We start from the raw sequence: 11,517 nt of genomic DNA, 5'->3' as shown, positions 1-11,517 counted from the left end.
CCAACTTCGACCTCCTCTGCTTCTAGCTGTGCCAGAACTGGAAAAGGAGAATGAAGGGTGGAGTTGCTTCGGGGGAAGCGACCTTCCAGAATAGAAGGAGTGAAAGGACGATTTCTTGATCCAGTCTGCAGACACCTAATATAGGGTAAACTTATCTGAGAAGGAAGAGAACAGAATTCCCGAACTTAGAGCGGGTGTAGTGCTTTCAACCTTCTACATTAGTTCATGGCTGATCTGCACCTCACCTACATTTGTCTGGCGTTGCTCCATATAGCTTGATCCCCTTACCTAACAACAACTTGCCGATCTCAGTCCTGGAAGCAACAATTGACCCCCACGGAATTATTGGGGAGAGAGTTCCAGATTCCTACAAACCTTTATGTGAAAAGATGCTTTCGGATTTGACTTTTGAATGCAGCGGCTGTAGTTTTAAGTTTTTCCCCCTTGTACTTGATTCCCCAGTCAGAGGAAGGAGTTTAACTCTATCTACACTATTAAACCTTTTAACACTTAAAACACCATGATCAGCTCACCCATCAACCTACTAAATTCAAGAGAACAGAAGCCAAATTTATACAATTAATCCTCATAATTTAACCCTGTAAGCCACGGTATTAATCTGGTAAATCTGCACTGCACCACTCCAAGGACAATATATTCTTCCTGCGTGCGGTGACCAGAACAGAAAACAACAGGCTTGACTATTCCAAAGCACGCCTGGCCGGCCTTCTACGTTCTATCCTTCAGAAAACTGAGGTAATCCTGCCTGCCCATGTCCTTACTCGCACCAAGTCCCATCCAGCCATCACTCCTGTGCTTACTGACCTGGATTGGCAGGGCAGCAATTTCTGTGTGAATAACTGGGAGAATCGGACATTATAGGGACGTGGGAGGCTATAGAAACGCGGAGCAAACGAGGACTTTTTCATTTTGAGTCTCAATTTAGACAAACCAGAATCGCTGAATGGCAGCTTATGATCAATTATGATTATGGAGCCTGACATTGCTCGGAACTCGAATCACAATAATGATGCATTGAAGGCGTGCGTCATTATTATTACATATATGTTGCAGCAAGCGCGAGGCAAGATGGTTTGTGCTGCGCAAGAAACTGATGGTTATTCACTACAAATGGGAACATATTGTGCTTGTCCAGGATTTGTACATGTGACCTCACATATCAATCAGTGAAACCCTTTAGCGAGAATCACACCACCAAAACAACGAGCCATTGGCAACATAGCTGTTCAGCCAGTGTAGAATTTAACTGCCACCAAAACCCCATCAGCCCGCCTTTCAAACAGCGTGTGTCCATTCCATCTCGGTTTCTATTCGGGGAAAATCCTCTCTGACACATCTAGGTGAGTGGAATGAGCCCAGGAAATCACCCTGGCCCTGTATCCCTCACAGTACCGAGCTGTTGCAAGAGGTGAATCTGCCCCAGCCAGAAACAGGTCCAGCTCTCACTTAAAGAAATTCAGCGAATCGGCGTCCACTGCCCGAACCAGCAGATTGTTCCAGAGTTAAACATAGAAACATAGAAGATAGGAGCAGGAGTAGGCCATTCGGCCCCTCGAGCCTACTCCGCCATTCAATGCGATCATGGCTGATCATCTAAATTCAGTACCCTGTCCCTGCTTTCTCCCCATACCCCTTGATCCCTTTAGCCTTAAAAAATAATTGCTACTCCTTCTTGAATATATTTAATGAATTGGCCTCTACTGCCTTCTGTGGTAGAGAATTCCACAGGTTCACCACTCTCTGGGTGAAGAAATTCCTCCACATTTCTGTCCTAAATGGCTTACTCCTTATCCTTAGACTGTGACCCCTAGTTCTGGACTCCCCGACCATCGGGAACATCCTTCCTGCATCTAGTCTGTCCAGTCCTTCAGAATGTTATAAGTTTCAATGAGATTCCCTCTCATTCTTCTAAACTCCAGCGAGTATAAGCCCAATCGAACCAATCTCTCCTCATACATCATTCCTGCCATCCCAGGTATCAGCCTGGTGAATGTTCGCTGAACTCCTTCCATGGCAAGAACATCCTTCCTCAGACAAGGCGACCAAAACAGCAAACAATACTCAAGATGTGGTCTCACCAAGCCCCTGTACAACTGTAGCAGGACATCCTTGTTCCTGTACTCAAACCCTTTCGCTACGAAGGCCAACATACCATTTGCCTTCTTAACCGCCTGCTGCACCTGCATGCTTACCTTCAGCGACTGGTGCACAAGGACACCCTGGTCTCGTTGCCCTTCCCCTTCTCCCAATCTATTACCATTCAGATAATAATCTGCCTTCCTGTTTTTGCCACCAAAGTGGATACCCTCGCATTTATCCACGTTATATTGCATCTGCCATGCATTTTGCCCAATCACCCAACCTGTACAAATGATCCTGGAGTTTCTCAGCATCCTCTTCACAGCACACAAGCCCACCCAGCTTTGTTTCGTCTGCAAATTTGGAGATATTACTTCAAGTTCCCTTGTCTAGATCATTAATATATATTTTGAATAGCTTGGGCCGAAGGACCGATCCGTGCGGTACCCCACTAGTCACTGCCTGCCACTCAGAAAAAGACCCGTTTATTCCAACTCTTTGCTTTCTGTCTGCCCACCAGTTCTCTATCCAAGTCAATACCTTGCCACCAATCCCTTGTGCCTTAACTTTACACGCCAATCTCTTATGCGGGACCTTATCGACAGCCTTCTGGAAGTCGAAATACACCACATCCACTCGTTCTCCCTTATCTATTTTAACAGTTACAACCTCAAAAAACTCCAGTGGATTCGTCAAGCACGAATTACGTTTTGTAAATCCACGTTGATTTTGTCCGATCCTGTCACTGCTTTCCAAGTGCTCTGCTATTACATCTTTTATAATGGACTCTAGCATTTTCCCCACTACCAATGTCAGGCTTACCAGTCTGTAATTCCTCGTTTTCTCTCTACCAACTTTTTTGAATAGTGGGTTAACATTAGCTACCTTCCAATCCATGGGAACTGTTCCAGATTCCATCAAATGTTGGAAGATGATCAGCAATGCATCTATTATTTCTAGGGCCACTTCCTTAAGTATCCTAGGATGTAGGTTATCAGGCCCTGGGGATTTATCGGCCTTCAATCCCATCAATTTCCCTAACACCATTTCCCGACATATACTGATTTCTTTCAGTTCCTCACTTTCATCAGTCTCTATGTTCCCCGACATCTGTAGGAGGTTATTTATGTCCTGCTTTGTGAAGACAGGACCAAAATATGTATTTAATTGGTCAGCCATTTCTTTGTTCCCCATTATAAATTCCCCTGATTCTGACTGCAAGGGATCTACACTTGACTTCACCAATCTTTTTCTCTTCATATATCTATAAGAGCTTTTACAGTCAGTTTTTATGTTCCCTGAAAGCATACTCTCATAGTCTAATTTCCCTTTCTGAATTAATCTCTTTGTCCTTATTTGTTGAATCCTAAACTGCTCCCAATCCTCAGGTTTACTGCTTTTTCTGGCCAATTTATATGTCCTCTCCTTGGATCTTATGCTATCCCTAATTTCCCTTGTTAGCCACGGTTGCGTCACCTTTTTTGTTTTATTTTTATGCCAAACTGGGATGAACAAATTCTGTAGTTTATCCATGCGGTCTTTGAATGTGTGCCATTGCCTATCCACCGTCAACCCTTTGAGTGACTTTCCCCAATCAATCCTACCCAACTCGCACCTCAGACCATCATAGATTCCTTTATTTACATTTAGGGCCCTAGTCTCTGGGTCGACTACTTCATTCTCCATCTTAATGAAGAATTCGATCATTTTATGATCGCTCCGACCCAAGGGGCCTCGTACCACAAGATTGCTAATTAATCCTTTCTCGTTACATAATACCTAGTCTAAGATGGCCTGCTCTCTGGTTGGTTCCTCGACGTATTGGTCCAGGAAACCATCCCGTAAACGCTCCAGGAATTCCTCCTCCACAGTATTGTTACTAATTTGGTTAGCCCAATCTATATGTAGATTAAAGTCACCCATGATGACTGCTGTGCCCTTATTGTCCTCTTCTCTAATTTCCCTTTTAATGCCATCCCCAACCTCCACATTACTGTTTGGAGGTCTATATACCACTCCCACTAACGTTTTCTGCCCCTTGGTTTTTCTCAGTTCTATCCATACAGATTCCACATAATCAGAGCCAATATCTTTCCTTACAATTGTGTTAATCCCTTCTTTAACCAGCAAAGCTACCCCACCTCCCTTTCCTTTTTGCCTATCTTTCCTGAATATTGAGTACCCCTGCATGTTGAGTTACCAGCCTTGGCCACCCTGGAGCCATGTTTCCATAATCCCAATCAAATCATATTCGATTACCTCTATTTGCGCAGCTAATTCATCCACCTTATTACGAATGCTCCTCGCATTAAGACACAAAGCCTCCAGGCTTGTTTTTTTTAACGGTCTTCGGCCTATTAGAATTATTATTTACTGTCAGCAGCAATTTTATGAGAGCTGCAATACTAAAGTGAAAAGCAAAACACATTCCAGGAGACAGACATAGAAACATAGAAACTTTGGAAATAGGAGCAGGAGTAGGCCATTCGGCCACTCGAGCCTGCTCCGCCATTCAATGATATCATGGCTGATCATCCGAATTCAGTACCCTCTCCCTGCATTCTCCCCATATCCCTTGACCCATTTAGCCTTAAGAAATATATCTAACTCCTTCTTGAATATATTTAATGAATTGGCCTCAACTGTCTTTTGTGGTAGAGAATTCCACAGGTTCACCACTCTCTGGGTGAAGAAATTCCTCCTCATCTCAGTCCTAAATGGCTTTCCCCTTATGCTTAAATTATGACCCCTGGTTCTGGACTCCCCGCCATTGGGAACAGCCTTCCTGCATCTAGTCTGTCTGTTCTGTCAGAATTTTATACGTTTCAATGAGATCCCCTCTCATTCTTGTAAACTCCAGAGAGTACAATCCCAATCGACCAAATCTCTCCTCATACATTATTCCTGCCATCCCAGGTGTCAGCTTGGTGAATCTTCGCTGAACTCCTTCCATGGCAAGAACATCCTTCCTCAGATAAGTCGACTAAAACTGCACACAATACTCAAGATGTGGTTTCACCAAGGCCCTGTATAACTGCAGCAAGACATCCTTGTTCCTGTACTCAAACCCTTTCGTTATGAAGGCCAACATACCATTTGCCTTCTTAACCGCCTGCTGCAGCTGCATGCTAACCTTGAGCGATTGGTGCACAGGACACCCAGGTCTCTTTGCACTTCCCCTTCACCCAAACTATTGCCATTCAGATAGTAATCTGCCTTCCTATTTTTGCCACCAAAGTGGATAACTTCACATTTATTCACGTTATATTGCATCTGCCATGCTTTTTGCACAATCCCCCAACCTGTCCAAATCATCCTGGAGTTTCTCGGCATCCTCCTCACAGCCCGCACGCCCACTCAGCTTTGTTTCGTCTGCAAGTTTGGAGATATTACATCTACTTCCCTTGTCTAGATCATTAACATATATTTTAAATAGCTTGGGTCGAAGGACCGATCCCTGCGGTACCCCACTAGTCACTGCCTGCCACTCGGAAAAAGACCCGTTTGTTCCAACTCTTTGCTTTCTGTCTGCCAACCAGTTCTCTATCCAAGTCAATACCTTGCCCCCAATCCCATGTGCCTTAACTTTACACGCTAATCTCTTATGTGGGACCTCATCGACAGCTTTCTGGAAGTCCAAATACATCACATCCACTGGTTCTACCTTATCTATTTTACCAGTTACATCCTCAAAAAACTCCAGTGGATTAGTCAAGCACGATTTACCTTTTGTAAATCCATGTTGATTTTGTCCAAACCTGTCACTGCTCTCCAAGTGCTGTGCTATTACATCTTTTATAATGGACTCTAGCATTTTCCCCACTACCAATGTCAGGCTTACCAGTCTGTAATTCCCCGTTTTCTCTCCACCAAATTTTTGAATAGTGCGGTAACATTAGCTACCTTCCAATCCATGGGAACTGTTCCAGATTCCATCGAATGTTGGAAGATGATCAGCAATGCATCTATTATTTCTCGGGCCACTTCCTTAAGTATCCTAGGATGTAGGTTATCAGGCCCTGGGGATTTATCGGTCTTCAATCCCATGAATTTCCCTAACACCATTTCCGGCATATACTGACTTCTTTCAGTTCCTCCGTTTCATCAGACTCTATGTTCCCCGACATCTCTAGGAGGTTATTTGTGTCCTCCTTTTTGAAGACAGAACCAAAATATGTAATTAATTGGTCTGCCATTTCTTTACTCCCCATTATAAATTCCCCTGATTCTGACTGCAAGGGACCTACGCTTCACCTCGCCAATCATTTTCTCTTCAGAAATCTATAAAATCTTTTTCAGTCAGTTTTTATGTTCCCTGAAAACTTACTCTCATATTCTAATTTCCCTTTCTTAATTAATCCCTTTGTCCTCCTTTGTTGAATCCTAAACTGCTCCCAATCCTCAGGATTACTGCTTTTTCTGGCCAATTTATATGTCCTCTCCTTGGATCTTATGCTATCCCTAATTTCCCTTGTTAGCTACGGTTGCGTCACCTTTTTTGCTTTATTTTTATGTCAAACTGGGATGAACAAATTCTGTAGTTTATCCATGTGGTCTTTGAATGTGTGCCATTGCCGATCCACCGTCAACCCTTTGAGTGCCATTCCCCAATCAATCCTACCCAACTCGCACCTCAGACCATCATAGTTTCCTTTATTTACATTTAGGACACTAGTCTATAGGTCGACTACTTCATTCTCCATCTTAATGAAGAATTCGATCATTTTATAATCGCTCCGACCCAAGGGGCCTCGTACAACAAGATTGCTAATTAATCCTTTCTCGTTGCATCTAGTCTGTCTGTCCTGTTAGAATTGTATAAGTTTCAATGAGATCCCCTCTCAATCTTCTAAACTCTAGCGAATATGAGCCTAATCGACCCAATCTCTCTTCATACATCATTACTTCCATTCCAGGTATCAGGCTAATGTATCTTCGCTGCACTCCCTGCATGGCAAGAACATCCTTCCTCAGGTAAGGCGACCAAAACTGCACACAATACTCAAGGTGTGGTCTCACCAAGGCGTGCACAACTGCAGCAGGAGATCTTTGCTCCTGTACTCGAATCCTCTCACTATGAAGGACAGCATACCATTTGCCTTCTTAACCACCTGCTGCACCTGCATGCTGACCTTCAGCAATTGGTGCACAACGACACACAATTCTCGCTGGACTTCCCATTTTCCCAATCTATTGCTGTTCAGATAATGATCTGCCTTCCGGTTTTTGCCACCAAAGTGGAGAACCTCGCATTTATCCACATTATACTGCATCTGCCATGCATCAGCCCAATAGCCCAACCTGTCCAAATCATACTGGAGTTTCTCTGCATCCTCCTCATAGCACACACGCCCACCCAGCTTTGTGTCTTCTGCCAACTTGAAGATATTACATCCAGTTTCCTCGTCTAGATCATTAATATATATTGTGAATAACTGGGATCCTAGCACCGATCCCTGCGGTACCCCATTGGTCACTGCCTGCCACTTGGAAAAAGACCTGTTTATTCCAATTAATTGCTTCCCGTCTGCCAACCAGTTTTCTATCCAAGTCAGTACCTTACCCCCAGTCCCATGTGCGTTAACTTTGCACGTTAGTCTCTTCTGCGGGTCCATATCAAAAGCCTTCTGAAAGTCCAAATGCACCACATCCACGGGTTTTCGCTTATCTATTCTACCAGTTACATCCTGAAAACATTCCAGTAGATTAGTCAGGCATGATTAACCTTTTGTAAATCGATTTTGACTTTGTCCGATCTTGTCACTGTTTTCCACGTGCTCTGCTATTACATTTTTATAATGGAATCTAGCATTTTCCCCACTACATATGTAAGGCTTACCGGTCTATACTTCCCCGTTTTTCTCTACCACCTTTTTTAAATAGTGGGGGTACATCAGCTAACCTCCAGTCCACGGGAACTGTTCCAGGGTCGATCGAATTTTGGAAGATGACCAGCATTGCATCTATTGTTTCTTGAGCCTCTTCCTTAAGTACCCTAGGATGTAGACTATCACACCCTGGGGATTTATCAGCCTTCAATCCCATCAATTTCCCTAACACCAATTCCCTACAAATACTGATATCATTCTGTACCTCCCTCTCATTAGACCCTTTGTTACCTGACATCTCTGAGAGTTTATTTGTGTCCTCCTTTGTGAAGACAGAACCAAAGTATAAATTTAATTGGTCTTCCATGTCTTTGTTCCCCATTATAAATTCCCCTGATTCTGATTGCAAGGGACCTACGCTTGAATTTACCAATCGTTTTCTCTTCTCATATCTATAGAAGCTTTTACAGTCAGTTTTTATGTTCCCCGAAAGCTTACTCTCATACTCTATTTCCCCTTCTTAATTAATCCCTTTGTCCTCCTTTGCTGAATCCTAAACTACTCCCAATCCTCAGGGTTGCTGCTTTTTCTGGCCAATGTATATGGTCTCTCCTTGGATATTATGCTATCCCTAATTTCCCTTGTTAGCTAATGTTGAGTCACCTTTTTTGTATTATTTTTATGCCAAACAGGGATGAACAAATTCTGTACTTCATCCATGTGATCTTTCAATGTTTGCCATTGCCTATTCACCGTCAACCCTTTAAGTAACCTTCCCCAATCCATCCTCGCCAACTCACGCCTCATACAATCGTAGTTTCCTTTATTTAAATTCATTACACATGTTTCTGAATCAAATACATCACTCTCCATCTTAATGAAGAATTATATCATATTATGATCGCTCCTCCCGAAGGGGCCTCGCACAACAAGATTGCTAATTAATCTTTTCTCATTACATAATACCCAGTCTAGAATGTCCCGATCTCTAGTTGGTTCCTCGACATATTGGTCCAGGAAACCATCCCGCATACACTAGGAATTCCTGTTCCACAGTATTGTTACTAATTTAGTTAGACCAATCTATATGTAGATTAAAGTCACCCATGATAACTGCTGTGACCTTATTGCACGCATCTCTAATTTCCCGTTTAATGCCATCCCCAACCTCAGCATTACTGTTTCGGGGTCTGTATCTAACTCCCCCTAACTTTTTCCACCCCTTGGTATTTCTCAGCTTTACCCATACAGATTCCACATCATCAGAGCAAATACCCTTCCGGACTATTGTGATAATCTCCTCTTTAACCAGCAATGCTACCCCATCACCTTTTACTTTCTGCCTGTCCTTCCTGAATATTGAATACCCCTGGATGTTGAATTCCCAGCCTTGGTCACCCTGGAGCCTTGTCGCTATACTCCCAATTATATCATACCTGTTTACATCTATTTGCGCAGCTAATTCTTCCACCTTATTATGAATGTTCCTCGCATTAAGACACAAAGGCTTAAGGCTTGTTTTTTTAACCATCTTAGACCTTTTAGAATTTTTGTTTACTGCAGCCATGTTTGATTTACACCCTTGACCTCTCTGACTTCCACTTTTGCTTTTCTCCTTCCTGTCTTTTGCTTCTATCCTTGCTTCTGTTTCCTCTGTCTCCCTGCACAGTTTCCCAACCCCCTGCCATTTTAGTTTAAAACCTCCCCAACTGCACTAGCAAACACTCCCCCTAGCACATCGGTCCTGCTCCTGCCCAGGTGCAAATCATCTAGTTTATACTGGTCCCACCTCCCCCAGAACCGGTTCCAATGTCCCAGGAATTTGAATCGCTCCCCCTTGCACCATTCCTCAAGCCACGTGTTCATCTGACATATCCTTCTATTTCTACTCTGACTAGCACGTGGCACTGGTAGCAATCCTGAGATTACTACCTTTGAGGTCCTAGCTTTTAATTTACCTCCTAACTCCCTATATTAAGCTTTTAGGACCTCGTCCCGTTTTGTACCTATATCGTTGGTACCTATATGCACCACGACAACTGGCTGTTCACCCTTCCCCTCCAAAATGCCCTGCAGCTGCTCCGAGACATCCTTCACCCTTGCACCAGGGAGGAAACATACCATCCTGGAGTCTCGTTTGCGGCCGCAGAAACGCCTATCTACTCCCCTTACAATAGAATCCCCTATCACTATAGCTATCTCACTCTTTTTCCTCCCATCCCGTGCAGCAGAACCACTCATGGTGCCAGGAAGTTGGTTGCTGCTGCCTTCCCCCGATACGCCATCCTCCCCTACAATATCCCAAGTGGTATATCTCTTTGAGAGGGTGATGGCCACAGGGGATCACTGCACTACCTGACTGCGCCTACTACTCTGCCTGGTGGTCACCCACTCCCTTCCTGCCTTTGCACCCTTTACCTGCGGTGTGACCAACTGATTAAACGTGATATCCATGATGCCCTCAGCATCACGAATGCTCCAGTATGTATCCATTCACAGCACCAGCGCCACAATGTGGTCTGTCAGTAGCTGCAGCTGGATACACTTCTCACACATATGGTCGTCAGGAACGAAGGAAGTGTCGCTGATTTCCCACATAGTGCAGGAGGAGCATGCCACAGGGCCGAGCTGTGCTGCCATGACTTATCTTTTAATTAATTTAAATTAAATCAATACCAACAATTAAACTACAATTAAATGATATACTCAAGGGCCCTTGTTTCCTAGCACTCCCCGCTACACAACAGCAAATATAATCACAAAATTAAGACCTTCTAAACTTTATGAACCTTAACTGTCCAGCTATAGAGTAGTATAAGTACTCACGCAATCAGCTGCTTCCTCCTACCCGCGTCACGTTCAGAATCATGACATGGCTCTGGAGCGCTGCCGCCAGTCTGCGAGATTGGTAAGCCTCTTTGAAAAAGCCCGGGAAAGTGAGCTTATATACCCACTGAAACTCCACTCTCACCGCTCCCGACAAAGGCCTCTGTAAAAAGCCCACAAAAGTGAGTTTAAATACTCACTGATTCTCCGCTCTCACCGTTCCTGACAAATGGAGTGGAGATGTGGAAGACCGACCAGAAAAACACCAAGGAGGACACCAATACATAATTCATCTCTCCATCTCCCGAAGCAGCATAATTGACCAATCTGAGTTTTGAGCTACACCACTGAGTTAAAGGTTGTACAAACCTCTCTGTGAAAACTTGTATTATTAGGTTAATAAAACGATTTTTTTGAAAAGTTTAAAGCTTTGGTTGATCTTAGCTCTGATTACCCTAAAGAGTGAAGAGAGGTAAAATAAAAACCCGACAGATCTTTCCGGCAAAATCACATTTTCCTCCCAAGCATGCTACACTTAGCTCATGGCAAGGCTCAAATTACTAATATATAGGTGGAATGGAATACCTTGTCGGACTATGGGGGAGAGCAGCAGAGTGATGCACGGTCTGTTAACTCACTGGGCGAAACTTTTTCTTCTCTGCTCTGAATCAAGCTTAAAACCGACCATTAAAACCGATGGTCATTCGTACTAATCCATTGTGCTCTGGACGCATGGGTGCGAATCGCTATCCTCATCATTGCT

At 43.8% G+C, this 11,517-nt stretch overlaps 1 pseudogene; it reads right to left on the bottom strand.

Moving 5' to 3' along the window:
- Positions 1-9,560: 9,560 nt before the first annotated feature.
- Positions 9,561-10,568, bottom strand: LOC147095324 (uncharacterized; annotated as a pseudogene).
- Between the last annotated feature and the right edge of the window lie 949 nt (positions 10,569-11,517).

Source organism: Somniosus microcephalus, unplaced genomic scaffold, assembly GCF_052327205.1.
Source record: "Somniosus microcephalus isolate GS21.2 unplaced genomic scaffold, FLI_Smic_1.0 unresolved_chr1, whole genome shotgun sequence".
NCBI lineage: Eukaryota > Metazoa > Chordata > Chondrichthyes > Squaliformes > Somniosidae > Somniosus > Somniosus microcephalus.
The sequence above is the reverse complement of the archived record's forward strand: the minus strand, read 5'-3'. Positions and strand labels throughout refer to the sequence as shown.